This window comes from Syngnathus scovelli, chromosome 4, assembly GCF_024217435.2.
Source record: "Syngnathus scovelli strain Florida chromosome 4, RoL_Ssco_1.2, whole genome shotgun sequence".
NCBI classification, from domain to species: Eukaryota; Metazoa; Chordata; class Actinopteri; order Syngnathiformes; family Syngnathidae; genus Syngnathus; species Syngnathus scovelli.
The window spans coordinates 19,470,806-19,486,773 of NC_090850.1; the positions used below are offsets into that span (position 1 = coordinate 19,470,806).

General features: G+C 42.9%; 1 long non-coding RNA gene across 1 annotated transcript in view; it reads left to right on the forward strand.

Annotated features, from left to right (window-relative positions):
- Positions 1–11,036, forward strand: part of LOC125966950 (uncharacterized) — a 145,986-nt gene extending 134,950 nt beyond the window's left edge. The window contains exons 3-5 of the long non-coding RNA XR_007480626.2: positions 2,856–2,929; positions 8,442–8,548; positions 9,536–11,036. This is a non-coding gene — a long non-coding RNA (uncharacterized lncRNA). The remainder of the gene's footprint in view (positions 1–2,855; positions 2,930–8,441; positions 8,549–9,535) is intronic.
- The last annotated feature ends 4,932 nt before the right edge of the window (positions 11,037–15,968 follow it).

Sequence of the window (15,968 nt, forward strand, 5' to 3'; positions counted from 1 at the left end):
CTTAAGGGCCGGCTGTATTAACCTAAAGCCCCCAAGGGAGCCATCTGGGGAGGGTGCCCTGCCCCCCTTGTGTAAAAGCGCATGAAAAAAAGCATATCTAATGTCATTTTACAGGTAGATAGAGAAGGAGATTGAGGCATAATTGGATGTAATAACACATCGCTCCCGCTCAATTGCGCAAAAGACTTGCCCACTCGGCATATTTTCTATGGAAATAAATATAGAGCGGATGAACTTTGACATTTGCGCCCCCACTTTCCTGAAGGTCAGTGGCCCACTTTACATACACAGATGAGGCCGTCGACTTCCAAAAATGATAAGACAAAGCAGCGAGGAGAGGTAAGGTCAACGAGTTAAAGCAACAGCTAGGATGACACTTAATTGGCTGGAGGCTCGTGTAACTGTCATCCGTTTCCCCGGAGTTGACTTTGAAAGACCCCCCCCCCCATCCACACCCTTTGGGACTACAGCCTCGCACTTGTCAGCTGTCTCCCACAGGTTCAACCAGTGGACATTAGCGAAGGGGCGGGACGGACCCGAAAAGATTACAACGCTTCCCATTTGATTATAACTTCATCATTAGTGTTTAGATTATGGTAATACACAATAAAGAGTGTGACAAGTGAGGAGATTAAATGTCAGAGTGAATTACGGGCATATGCACGAACTGGCCCACAACTCAGATGGCCATGCTCAAAGGTCTTGCTCGCTAATTGTTCATATCGGCGTGGAGCGGCATCCAGCGGAGTGTCCAGATTAGACTAGTCGACTGGTGCTCTAATGACTTGTTTGCTTCCTTGTGTCACACGTAGTGGCATAAAGAGGACGACGTGGCGGAAACAATAACTGTCCGCATCTTGGAATAAATGTGCATTGATACGGCCACTTTGTTATCCGAGTGTGGCGTCATTTTTATACGCCACTCGAAGCTTCCTTCACATGCATTGGCACACAGCTGGTCATCCAAGCCACCACCAGCCCCCTCCACTCCCTTTTATTATCACCCGCTTCCTGCACCACCCACCCACGCCTACAGAATGCCAGACATTCAGAGTGAAACAATACAGGCAAAAAACATTTGCATTAATGGGGAATAGCAAGGAGGAAGTTATGATGAGGGGAATCCATCATGGGGGGGCGGGGGACTTGGCAAGGGGGGGGGGGATCAGTCAGTGATGGACAGGTGTTTCTCAGTAGCCAACCTAATCCCTTTCAAGACCTCCCCCTTTATTTATTTATTTATTTATTTATTTATTTATTTATTTATTTATTTATTTATTTATTTATTTATTTATTTATTTATTTATTATTTTTAAAAACACAATAGGTTAAATCTTCCCCAAACATTTTAGGTGCATCAAACAAATACAACAGAAGGGTTAAAGGTTGACCAGAGATGCTTGCCGGGGTCAGATCGAGGTCTGCTCGGAACGAAACCATTTTTAACGTGAATTTTATTCAACAACGAAAAGACAACACCCAAGCCAATTAATGACTAGACAAGAGAGACTAGTTGTATCCTTGGCAAAATTCCAAAGACAATTTAGAAAAAACAAAAACACCCAAGATAGTTTTGTAAATCATTTGAATACAAAAACGATAAATGCCAAGTGAAAAAAGCCGCCGAACCACATGATGGTGAGGTTGCGGCGAGGCAGTGATGTAGATAAGGAGTGTGCAGAGTTGAGGACAGCAAAAGCACATCCAGATGACTGAGAGTCAACACGATGTAACCCCGTGACATGAGCGGCAATCTAAAACGAGATGACTCTGAGCAGAGCTACAAATTAAATAAAGGCCGAATCTGGATTCTATTATCGTGTCTCCACTTTTGTAACGTTTAAGTGGTACAATAAATATGAACGTTGCAGCAGCCAATGGTGCACTAACCAGTATTTGTTTTGTGGGAAAAGCGCATGAAAAATGAGAAACTATGGCATGGTAAACACAGCTCTTTCTTCCGAAAAAAAATGTGAGCAGTACCAAAAGTTCCTGGGAATTGTAATTGCTGCTGGATTTTTAGACGTGTGTTTCAATCAGCTCAACGGGCAGCTGATGGCTTGAGAAAACCTGTTGCAGATCGTTCATGGTCGACGTTAATGTTTGCCGGTGGGATATTAAAAAACCAAAAACTAAAGAAAAAAACAGTACAATCATTTAAAGCTCTTGATGCCCTCTGTTAATATATTTACGATTGAAAGATGTCGGGCTGTACCTGTGTCAATTTTAGACGTGGTCTGGAGTAAGGTTTAGTATTGATGGCGCCATTTTCATTTTTGAAACAAATGTGCTCTCTGTACGTAGAACCACTGAGCTAAGGAATGCCAAGCTACAGTACTGAACAAAAAAAGTTAATCACTTTTAGTTCCTTCTGACTGAATCGGGTGCCTATACTAACTACGAAGAAACACCATATCTATGCTATATGCTAATGCTAAGCTACAAAGCTCAAACCAACCTCTAAGCAATGTTGGTTGTATGGTGTGGATTTTCAGAGTGGCCAGTCACAAGGGTACGCCACAACTTGTCATCCTGGTGCGACACATAACGCAATCACCGAGGGTCACACTTCAACATGTGTTTGCCAGACCTATCATTTGGGCTGCATTTTCACAACGGGTCTGGAAGGTTACTCAACAGTGTCATAAATGAGTCAGACCCCAGTTTAGAACTCGCTTGTTCTCGTTAAAAACTTTACAACTTAATGGCCACGCTCAACGGTCTTGGCGCAGCGTTTGGCTTTAAGATAAAATTTGCCTAATTGGTTTTGATTTTCCTCGCTGTCTGTTTTGCAAGCGTTCTGTTTGTGTCTTTTCAAATACTGTGATTAACTGTGTGTGTTTGTCTCCTTGAAGTCTACGCCTCTCCTGGCTGCTACCACAGAATGGCACATCTCTTCTATTACGGGCAATTTCCTGGGTTTTATGAGGTATGTTTATTCCCCCACCTACTCTTATATCATGGAAAGCATTATCTGGTCTGCCAGGGTTAGTGCGGAAAAGTTTGCCTGTGGCTAACACGCCAAGCAGATTGTTGACGGTGTTGTTACGGGGTAATTCATTCTAATTATAATCTTACACTAAAACAACGTTGTACAGCCTGCGTCTGGCAAGTCAGAGAGGAAATCGTTCTTAATTGTCATTCCATCATAATTATAATTAATGGCTGAATGAGTGCACAGTAACTTAGTGGATAACAAGTGTTGATTGTGTAACTAAGGTTCTTTCCCCGAAATTACAGATGACCTCGGCCTATTGAAATACCACCACCTGCGAGGTCTTTATCTTTTTGCAGTCTCACTGTTATTCTTACAAATGTTACACCCTCTTTTCTCGCAGTAAAAAAACAGAGAGCAGGATAAATCAAAAGGCAGTCTCTACTGGTTTGTGGGGTGGAGTGATGTTGAAGGGAGCGAGTCCAAAACACCTCTCACACCCACCCCCAAAAGAAAAGAAAAAAATCCCTTTCAAAAACCAACATGGTGAAAATGACATTTCGGTTGAGGCGGCTAATAAATCTTGGCAGAAGGCGGCCGGAGGAGTGGAAGTATGGGCTCCCTCGTCAGCGATGTAGACGGTGATGGTGGGTGGAGGGGGGGGAAGAAGGGTAGCCACATAAGAGGAGGTTTGTGTTAGCACGGGACGAGATGAGGTGTAAGGGGAGTTCTGCTGGATTAGGGAGAGTGGAACATCTTGCTGCCGAAATTGTGTGCATCGGTACGTGTTCCTGAGATGTGTCTATTACGACCAAGATAACCAAAAAAACGGTTGAGACTTTGCTTTTTTTTAATCGACTCGAGATGTGTTTATTAGGAGCGAGACCTCGTTTTACAAATATGCGGTGGGACAATATCACATTGTCATCTCTTAATATGTTAGCATCTTATTTCAACGACAAATTATCTTTGGCTGTGTTACTTTAAAAACTATGTCCAAGTTTTGTCTAACTATTGACTTTTTTTTGTAAACACCATTTCAACAAAAGCTGTTATTTTAAGGCTTGGGGTGTTTTTTATAATCCTCAAAGTGTGTTGCACTGTATTTAAAATCCACGCAAGCACACAGTGACACCAGCACATGTGCACCACTTTTCATCTTTTTATTTGAGCAAACCCAATCAAATGATTTTCTCAATAGCAATAAAGTACTCTTTATTTCACTTGGCCGGGCATCAAACCTCCCTCACACACACAAAAAAAAACTCTCCACCCTCCACTCAACCTTCCAACCGCACTACGGTGGGATCAGTTTCTCCCCAGAATCCCACTGAAGCGCTGCCATGTCGGCTGGAGACAATCAGTCCAAATACTCCTTTAGATATTCCCGCTCCTGCCCCAAATTCAATTTATGGACACATTTATTACCATGTCTGTTAGTGACTAAAAGGGAGTTTCATAATCAGGAGCGCACATCTGATCTGGTCACAGCAGGCCCGTCGCGCTTTATTACACGGTCGCAGCGAGGCGATCTGCAGAGGAAAAGGAAAACACGAGCAAACAAAAGAGTCGGGAGTTACACGTGGGATGGGATAGGAAGGCCTTAGATCTGATTTAGGAGCCGCTGGGAGAAACCTGTAAAATACTCGACTTGGTTGTTCTGCGTTTGCAGAAGACATAAATGTATGTTTGGCAGTGCTTCTGTGAGTCTAGGCGTCAAAAATAGGGTTTCAAAAATAGGCTGGAACTTCAGCTTGGAAGTTCAACTTCAGGTTCATTGGTGGAAAGAACAGGCAAGAATTGGGTGTCAGTTATTACGCGTTACGTAATATGACCTCAGTTCAGCGAGCATTAAAAGGATGAACTGTGTTCTTTGATAAACATTCTCTGATATTTGTTAGCGTTTTACTGTTAGCATTGGCTAGCTTCTTTCACACTTGAGTGACATGTAAGAATGCTCATAAGTGACATTTTAAACCAATCAGTCATTTTTTTATTTTACTATACAATTAATTATTTTAATGTTCATTATTTCACTTTTATGCCTCAAAATCCGACCAAAGCCGAGGTTGACCGACATGCCCAAACAGATTGCGTTTAGTCTTCCACTGTATCTTCAAATACATCAAATCTTAATTGTCTTGTGGTTTTCTCTGTAACACTATTAGGTTCCAGTATCGGTCACATTTTATTCCCCCAAGTTGCCAAAAACGACACGGCATTCACTTTTAAACTGTGGTAATGTAGACAGAGACCAGCTTGTTACAGCCAGTTAAAACAACATGCTCGAGGTTTGAGAGATTTACAGTCCTTGCTCGGCTTGTGAAACATAGGATCTAATGAGTGCTCCACTGGGTTATATGTCATTCAGTTTTGTAGCACGGGGGCATGGACCGGACTGAGAAACAGTGATAAAGAGTCCTGTCTACTTCTAAATACACACACACACATGTACTCACAACAGCACAGATCACACATGCCAATAAGCGGTTCTTAATCTAGTTCATTGGATAGTCAGTATATTTTTAAATGCGATCAGTGGAAGCTTGTTACGGTCGGTCCTTGGTAAGATCATTTCAATTGAAAGGCTACGGCAATAGAAAAAAATAACGCAGCTCGGCAGCAAAGGGACTGTGGAGTATAATGTGCTCTTCAGGACTAACGCCCAGCAACAGGGCATGTATAGTACGTGGTTCTGAAAACCACTGTTCACCCAGGTTGGAACCCCAGAGAGCTGCTCAACTCAGGTCACAGTCATAAATCCATACTTCTTCCACAAACACCCATCTCAACACTTGCCAGTGCAATAAAAAGTGGGCTAAGCTCCCCCTAGAGGCCAAAAGCAGAGGGCGAGTCTGTTAGGAAAGCAAAGAACACTTTTTCTGGTGTGTCTGTGAAATGTCAACGCTACTTTGTTCCGGGCTAATTAGTATGCTATCACCTGACACAGGTAATCTTGTGGATGCCTGCCAGCAGTGAATTTTTATCCACCACCGCCCAACCGATTTCTGCAGATTCCCGGAAAACAGAAACCAAACACTAAAACTCACCCAGCAACCCCCCTGTAAAAAAAAAAAAAAAAAAAAAGCCTTGTCCCCAGTGTTGGTTTTGGAAGAGCTTTCTCGACTAGTCATCTCAGATCTTTAAAAATTAGTAACTGATACTGTCCAAATTTCTCCCCTCTGTACCGTCTGGGAAAAATAAACTGAAAATATTGGGTTATTAAAATGGAAGGAAATCCCAGTGGAATGTTTTACACATTTACTGGGTGTGCGTCAAGGTGAGAGACTACACTGGTGAATTATGGCTGGCATTTGGACCTGAAAGAAGGCCAGTCGGGGGAGATTTTTAACTGCATATGACAGATCTGACTGCAGGGGGATTTAAGGCTAGCACGATGCATAGAAACCACAGTGCCCCCTACAGCTAAAACCCACACATGTCAAACTTTATTGGCCCGGCGAGTAAATGCCAGAACGATGAATAAAACAGTATCAAGAGTCCTGCTGCGAGGAGTTTAGTATGAAAGATCAATGAGTGTGTGTCTACGGGGAGTCGGCTAAAAGCATCCGTGCCATCTGCGGAAGCAGTGGGTCGACATGGCACACTAATCTCTTCTGGTTTGTGTGTTCGGGATCCAGGATGTCCAACAGGCTCGTGCGACAGCTGCGAGAGAGAGACGGTGTTGGAGTGGAGGGGGGAGATCTAAAATGCCCGCCTGCGAACGCAAAGCAACTGTGAGCTTTGTTTGGGCGAAAAAAAATAGATTTGTTTTGCTTCTCACGTCTGTTAAAGTCGAATCACAGGTCTGGGTAACGGTGCGGCAATTAGGGCTTCGCAACACGCACACGCCGGCCGCAGTTATTTCCAAGGCACTTCAAATGAGAGCTGAACGATCAAATGAGGCGTCGGTGTTTGAATTTTGTTTTCCTCAAAGAGCCAAGTGGCTCTAATAACAGAGTGGCGCTATGTAACAACCAAGTGGGATGGAGACAGCAAACATTTAGCTCGAGGTGGTTAATCAGACATGCAGAAGGCATGTGTCTGGAATACCAACACCGTAGTGACACAATTAGGCTTAGCTATTGCTATATTGAATCAATTACAGATGAGATCATCAAGGTCGCCATCATTACCACAAACATTTAAAAGGCTATCCGGACTAACATTACATAACATCTTTCAAACTATCCAGTTTGAATAGTGAGAATTTATCTATCTGGGGCAGAATAGTCCATCTGTCACCTTTGCTAGTTAGCAGGCTACTTCCTGGTTCATAGATGGTGATGTAAGATGACAAGTCTGTGACATTTTTATTCTGGGGATTGAGGGAATTCCATTATGACCCAAACACACAGACTCAATTAATTTGTTAAAAGAGAAAACATTTTGTTGCATGATATTGCTGTATGTTTATTCATTTGTTTGCTAGCTCGGTAGTAGGCTACAATAGCAGATATTAGCATTCTGGAACCGCATCCAAATTTTATGGACCCATCCTTGTGTTAAAGGTCATTTTTACAAAATCTTCAAATAAATTCAGTGTTACACTATTTATGCCACTTCCGTCGCAGTTTTCTAGACGTGCTGGGATCCATTGTAGTGTGGATTTTCACTCTCTTCCAACAGTCCAAACAAGCATGGCCGTGAATGGTGTGGACACGGCTGCAGAGAAGACAGCATAAAAACCCTGCAGAGCGCTAATATGAGTCCTTCACAGCTCGGTCAAGCATAGCAGCACGATAGCAAGCATAAACATGCCAACATGGGAAGCTATGTGAAATTTTGGGACTGATAGAATTCACCCGCCGAAAAAGCAATATTGTCACGCTCTACCCTCCCTCCCATCCAGATGAGCCACTCCGTTTGTACAAACAGACGACGTCAGAGCAGCAGATCACTTTACATGGATAACTGTGGACATCTGTTTGGGAAATGGAATAACAAAACTCAACCAGCTTTTTACATGTTCGCCGGAATTCAATTAAAATGCGATTAGCAGGAGTATTAAGGGACGCCTAGCTCCGCCGACGCATATGCGCCCGCCGCGATCCCTCGGCTTGGTCAGGTTACTGTCGGGGATTAGCGCCGACAGGGTGACCTCTCACCTCCAGACAGGTGTTTGTGGGAAGGATGGGAGGGTGCTCATGTCACGCTATGGCAAGTGGGATTCCAACAGACTCGGCACATCATTCCAGTGGAACGATTATTAGCATGCGAGATATATGCACGCATGTCAGACAAAACTTATGCAAAAATTTTACTCTTGAGCAAAAATATGCTACATCCAAAGGGATTGATTTCAGCTGTACCCATATTAGCATTCCTTTGGAAAGAGCAAAGGAAATGTGGACCACACATTAACTTTACGTGGAACCATGTTGTAACAAAATTGGAATTACAATTTTAAAAGTAAATAAATGTCGGTGTACATGCATGACAAATGTAAAAAAATTCTATTTGCTGTTTCACTCACGGCTTTTCCTCCCGATTCCCTCCCAAATAGACACGTTTCTGTTACAACCACCCCAAACCTGAGACCTGTACTTAGGCTGCATGCGGAATAAGCAGCTTTTCCTCAGCGGGCCTGCGACTCGAGCCGCCGCTGGAGAGGTGAGTAGCCATCTCATTGGATGAGCCGTTATCTCGGCCCAACACAACACAGATGCGGGAACATTTTATGTGTTTTTTAAACTATATATTCACATCTTCCGGTCGCAACATTATTGGATAATCAGCGGTCTGCTTTCCATGGCTGCGGCTCCAATGACCAAATTATGTAAAGACATAGGGAACGACATTGACAGTGTTTTTGATCCTTATACGTCAAGATTTGGTCCAAGCCCCGGGGTAGGACATCAACTGAGAGTGTGTTCAAACAGCGGATCTTCGCCGAGGAAAAAGCAAAAGGAGGACTGTAAACACACTGAAGCAAACACACAGCACCAGTGAAATTCCCTCATTTAAGGATCGTGACCTCCTTCTGCGCATTATCACGGAAAGAAAGCCCCCCCCCCCCCCCCCCTTCCTCCGTGCTGCCGAATCAATTAAAAACAACCATACAGAATGGAAGGATTAAAAAAAAAACGCACAGCTGATAAGAGTGTTTAAAATCCTCATTTATCAGATAAAATGATTATCCTGGAAAGTGTTTTGGAGTGGCCATTAAAAACAATGCGGTGGGATTACGAGGTCTCTCAAAGTTTACAGTTAAATGCCAAACGGCTTTGATTGACTCACTGAGGCTCATCCATGTTAAGATAAAACAGACTGACATGACTAGAAATACAAAAAACACAGGCCGGAAAGAACTAACGGTTTGGTTGGTGTTGCGTCAGAATGTCCAGATGACCCAGTCCGAGCCTGGTTCATGGTTTTGTTGCGTCTACTGGTATTCCCTTAACATTGTGACTCAAATAAGTAATTAACACAATTTGATGAAGATTGAAGAATTTGGCACAAATCCAAATGAATCTTTGCTTTTGATGTGTAGCTTGTCATGCTAACAGCCTCCAAAAAATGGATGCATGCAACACTTTGAAACTCGACTGTTGTATCAAGCATCATTTTGGTTTACCCACCTTTTTCCATTCTGCGCAGCACCGCCGTCGAGGGAGCAGCTCGAGGACGGAGCGGAGCGGCTTTGTTCTGAGGCGATGCTGACAGTCTCTTTATCTCCTCCTGTCAGACAGAACTCTGTTTGATCTGCAGCTTCTTTTGCACATCTTCCACATTCTGGTCAGATGACCTCAGCTTGCTTTGCTTCAACAACAAGAAAAAAGTGTGAGGGAAAAGTGGTTGTGTTGCAATTAAGGAGTGACCTTTACATGCTTTTGTGAGTTTTGCACATACAGTGGAGTATATGTTCTTTATCGACGCAATGCTAGCGAGGGTTCCTGGCCTTCGCTATCAAACAAAGTTGAAGTGAATCTAATCCGCCGTCTCTATCTTCATCTCCCAGGGTGACTTTTTTTTTTTTTTTTAGTAGTTCACATCACAAACGGCAATTAAAAGGGATGTGCCACACTGACTACGTATAGGGAGAGACAGAAAGCGAGAGAAGGATGTAAAGAGAAGAAGTATGCCACCTCTTCCTCAATAAAACCGCCACTGACGCCACCTGCCTATTGATCTTTATTACAATAGCAGCAAGCTGTACAGCGTTTGATGGTTTTGTACAGATCTTAGCCAGCCTCATTCATAATTACCACTACACATGTAGAACCAAGGGCAACTTCAGACGGGACGGCGTTTGAAAACGCCGCCGCCGCCAGACTGGAGGGGATGATGGGTAATCTCGAAGGGGCCCTCGCAGTGTAGCACCGTGAGCCCCGGGGCTATCGTTCCTCCCGCCGCATACCTGCAGCAACTTTACCAAGATCATATTAGGGAGATGATTTGAAATGAGCACACGGGGCCGACCTCATTTTTGTGTGCTCAATGTAGGAAAAAAAAGAAAAGCGTCTTTGCGGCTGGCTTCAGCAATGAGTTAGCAATGTTTGATTCAGATTTTTTTATTTAAAAAGGTGGTTGTGTTCACCAAACAAAGTGGTTAAGAGTTTCAGTTTTGCTTGTGAAGCAGGTGGAATGGAAAAGAGGATAATTACAGGAAGCAACCTGAAGTTTGCATGATTCCTAAGTAAATGCTTTAAAAAAAATTGTCAATCCTGGTTTGCTTATAGAGAGAGATGGACGGACGGACGGACGGACAGACAGACAGATAGAAATTTTGTTCTCTGACATGTTGTCCGCATAAAACGAATGTTCTGGTAGCAGTTTTAAAAATATTGTACTATGTAAGCAATATTTTTCTCTATGCAGCCCTTGGTAGAAAAAGTTTGGATGCCCCTACACCAGAGGTCCCCAACCACCGGGCTGCGGACCGGTCCGTGGGTCACTTGGTACCGGGCCGCCAAGACACACAGGATTTGATTTATCGATGATCAATTAATTCACGTGACAAGTTTCCCCAGTCGAGCTCGCAAAGCAAGCAAAAATGAGTAAGAATTTATTTTGAAAAATAGAAAAAGGAATTACTGCTTTGAAATTTACTTTTATTATTATTATTATTCTTTTTAAATAAACATTTATTTTAAAACTTGTCTGGTGTTTTATTCCTTGTTTTTATATTTGTCAATTAAAACATAAAAAGCAGACATTTGGTTAACTGCTTTATATGACAATATGTTTTACGTTGTTAAATGAGTTGGTGTCCCCCAAAATAACAAATGTCGGCATAATGGATTTTTTTTTAACCTTTTATTCAAACACAAACACATTCGGTATAATAACATCATCAACTAAAATAAATAAATGAATAAATAAGAAAGTGTAGCGAGTGTTTTGAGTGAACCGATTCTAAAGATTCGGTTCACTTAAAACTGAATGCACATCACTAGTACAAAAGAAGGCAGACGGCTACCAACTTCCAGGTCGAAATAGCTGACAGGTTAATGACATGGGCTCTCGCTTGGTAAGAACCTGGTTCGAGTCCAGGTCTGAGCATATACCTATATGTGCTTTTAGAATTGGAACCTTGCTTTGTATGCATATGCAAACAAAAGTTTTATGTGTAAATACATAAAGTGGCCCCGCCCCCAAGTTGGCGGCGCAAACCAATGGACATATTGGAAACATATTGGAAACATATTGGAAAGCGTCCCCAAGCACTAGAGCTTGACACCTGTGACCTTTGACCATGATATTTCCCTAATAAAGTGGCCTGTTATTAGGTACACTTGAAAATGGCGGTGTACCTAATGGAGTGTCCGTGTGATTCCCTCGTTAAGTGCAGGTGCGTGAAAACTTTTAGCTCCTTTTGAACGTGAAAGAAGCTAAAAGTTTTCACGCAGGTGCGCTTAACGAGGGTCACTTGGAAAACATGTTGGAACGCGGCCCCGAGGACAAGGGCTTGACACCTGTGACCTTTGACCATGATATTTCCCTAATAAATTGGCCTATTATTAGGTACACTTGAAAATGGCGGTGTACCTAATGGAGTGTCCGTGTGATTCCCTCGTTAAGTGCAGGTGCGTGAAAACTTTTAGCTCCTTTTGAACGTGAAAGAAGCTAAAAGTTTTCACGCAGGTGTGCTTAACGAGGGTCACTTGGAAAACATGTTGGAACGCGGCCCCGAGGACAAGAACTTGACACCTGTGACCTTTGACCATGATATTTCCCTAATAAATTGGCCTATTATTAGGTACACTTGAAAATGGCGGTGTACCTAATGGAGTGTCCGTGTGATTCCCTCGTTAAGTGCAGGTGCGTGAAAACTTTTAGCTCCTTTTGAACGTGAAAGAAGCTAAAAGTTTTCACGCAGGTGCGCTTAACGAGGGTCACATGGAAAACATGTTGGAACGCGGCCCCGAGAACTAGAGCTTGACGCCTGTGACCTTTGACCATGATATTTCCCTAATAAAGTGGCATGTTATTAGGTACACTTGAAAATGGCGGTGTACCTAATGGAGTGTCCGTGTGATTCCCTCGTTAAGTGCAGGTGCGTGAAAACTTTTAGCTCCTTTTGAACGTGAAAGAAGCTAAAACTTTTCACGCACCTGCGCTTAACGAGGGTCACTTGGAAAACATATTGGAACGCGGCCCCTCGAGGACTGGAGGTCGAAAACCCTGGTTTAAGTGAAAAGTGCCACACCCGCCCTCACCCCCACTTTCTGATTGGCTGTTTGATCTGTGACATCACTGGACACTCCATTAGGTACACCGCCATTTTTGGGTGTACCTAATCACAGGCCACTTCATTAGGGAAAAATCACGGTCAAAGTTTAAATGAAAGTGAAAAGTGCCACACCCGCCCTCACCCCCACTTTCTGATTGGCTGTTTGATTTGTGACATCATTCGGACACTCTATTAGGTACACCGCCATTTTTTGTTTGCGAAGACTCACGAGTGAGTGGCAGACAGCGTTGCTGCTATGCCAGCCGACACACGTTATGCCGACATTGATATTTAATTTTGTATTTGTTGGATTGTAGTTGATGGTGTTATTATACCGAATGTGTTTAAATAAAAGGTTGAAAAAAAATCCGGTATGCCGACATGTTATTTTGGGGGACACCAACTCATATAACAACGTAGAATGTGTGGCGGCTGTGGCTCAGCCAGTAGAGTTGGTTGTTTAGTAACTGGAGGGTTGGCGGTGCGATTCCACCTCTGTCACATGTCGTTGTGTCCTTGGGCAAGACACTTCACACACCTTGCCTCCAGGTCACCATTGTAAATGAGGAAGTGTTCTCAATTGGCTTACCTGGTATAACATTTAATAAAATAAAAAACACATATTGTCATATAAAGCAGTTCCCCAAATGTCTGCTTTTTATATTTTAATTGGCGAATAAAAAAAAACAAGGAATAAAACACCAGACAAGTTTTAACATAAATGTTTATTTGAAAATAATAATAATAATAAAAGTAAATTTCAAACCAGCCATCTAATGTGAAATTGCAGTAGATATATTGCATAACAATATTTAGGCGTATATATGTGTACACGTTATTTAAAAACTACTACAAGTGTTATAAAATCAAGATTACCCAAAGAGAAGCATAATCTCCCCGTTGTTGCATAACGGCGCATCCCTTCATGTAATAAAGTTAGCCGTTAGCTTGGAGAAAACGTGCATAAAAGAAGTGGTGTTTCAGTGAGTGGTTCTTTCTTTCCTTGGCAAATCGTAAATCGACATTCTGCCTTACATAGTTCACGCCAGGAGGGAGACGCAACACGTTCACTGACTAATCCATTGATGCACGGGAAGGCAGTTCACCCATTATCTCGTTCGCGAACGGGAAAGTCAGGATTGTTCCCTCACTGATCCGTTTTTGCGATGAACTGGAAATGCAAAGCACTCACTCACTGACTTGTTCACTCACTCACTGACTCGTTCACTCACAGCTCCGTTCAGTTGGTGAACGGGAAATGCAATTCACGACTCTGTCGTCAACAGGTAGTTACGTCATTTTCTTCTTCGTTTTGTTTTACGGCGCGGTGGCACCAGCTTCAATGCGCATTACCGACACCTACTGGTTGAAGTCATATAAACTGACGTAATTTTCCGTTTACGGACACTTTCGGAAGTGATTCGTTCACTCTCGTGCACTGAAAAAAAATCGTTCTTTTGAACAAGCCAGCACTGTGTGCTGCCCCAGAAAACCATACACCTCCCTAAAGCTTGGGTCTAGGGTGAGGGCTGGAGTTAGGGTTGGGGTTGGTAATTAAAGATAATAAATAATTACTAATAAATTATTAATAAAAAAATATGTCGTTTATACTTGTTTTTATGCCAGTCGTATCATTTGATTTCATCGTGTTTATATATTAATTATAAATGTATTATTTATTTATATAAATGTATTATTTATTCAAATAAAGGCCGGTCCGTGAATATATTTCTGACACGTAACCGGTCCGTGGCGCAAAAAAAAGGGTGCCCTACACCATTCAGTAAGACGAGAAAGCGCCAGGAAGGGACGGCAGTTGCGCCCCGTGTTTGTATAAAGCGCGGCTATGAGCAAACACGGTGATGCAACTTTGGCTTCAGAGTGAGGAACATCGTCCTTGTGAGAAGATTGTTGCCTCCAGCAGTCGAGAACAAGGCGAGTCGTCTTTTAGCCGGGCACGCCCTTGAATAATGCATCAGCCTCTGCGGAGCTGGCCAGATATACAGTACTGATTTCTTTGCCCCCTGGCATTGTCGGAGAAATGAATAATGGATAGGTTAAATGCTCGTGTTTGGGATGAATTAGTATTGGAGCTGTTGATGTAATAATGTGACGTGCACTCTTCAAAGCCTGAGCACCGACGTATTAAGATGCTGGGTGCGTTCCGCTTACCTCTCGTTAGATAGGAGGATTACGGTAAAAGTGTTAAAGCCATTGTGGAGGTGTGGATCAAGAATTGCTAGGATAAATCTATAGAGACCTGTCCTGTGAGGATGTGGGCAATTCAGTTTACATTCAATGAAAAAGTTCAAATGAAAAAGTGGAACGTAAAAAGTAGATGCAGGTGCATCAGGCAATTTAAATGCCCCTTCAATTTTCAAATAACTTTCAAAACATAACATTAAAATGAATTATGCAACAGAGAGGAAAAAGATGAAAGAAAATTGATTGAACTGTTGCTGTGATTCAGGACTGAAATGTTTGACGGTGGGTGTCCATTGCATTTTGCACACCACTGCACCTGGGAAACCCTACCCCTTGTTCTAAACCCTAATTTTAAACCCTAGCCCTTATAAAACCCTGGTTTGAAACCCTAATTTTGAACCCTACATTGAAACCCTAACCCCAGTTTGAAACTCCAAAAATAATTTCAAATTTCACTTTGGAACCGCAACCCTAGTTTAAAACCCGCTAAGTAATTGAAAACTTGACTTTGAAACTCTAAACCTAGTTTGAAGCCCAAACCCTAGCTCAAAAACCTATTTTGAACCTTGACTGCAAACAAGAATAACAAAATTCAGGCACATTGACAAGGTGAATGTTTATTATCAGAACTTGGATTGCTCAGCCTTGGCTGAGGTCTTACAGTAGTACTAAGACTTTGAAAAGAGATGAATGTGCACCCCTGCCCTTTCGTGTCATCCTTTGATGAACATTTAACACCTCGGGGAATACTTTGTCACTGGAAAGAAAAAGGCACCTTTGAGTTCTTGGAAGAAGCGTCACAGAGAAGACAGCGGGCAGAGGTGTTTTTTTTAAAAAAGGGGTGGGGGGAGACAAGAACATGATACACAGAGTACACAGGAAGCATTTTCATATCGCACGTCATGTATAACTCATGAAGTCCTGACAGCATATTCCGCATTCCCTTTGGCTGGCATCACGTTCCTGCTTCCTGTCGCCGCATCTTCACATTTGCTGCCCGGTTGGAGATAGAGATTTTGTTCTCTGACGGACGTAGAGGGGCCACTCTGAGCGCGCTCACTCTGGCCTCCACCCAGGTCAGGGCCGTCCTGCTGGTCATGTCGGGGGGGGAAACCCGTCCGTCGACTCTGCCCGAGCGTTGTGCTTTGTGTT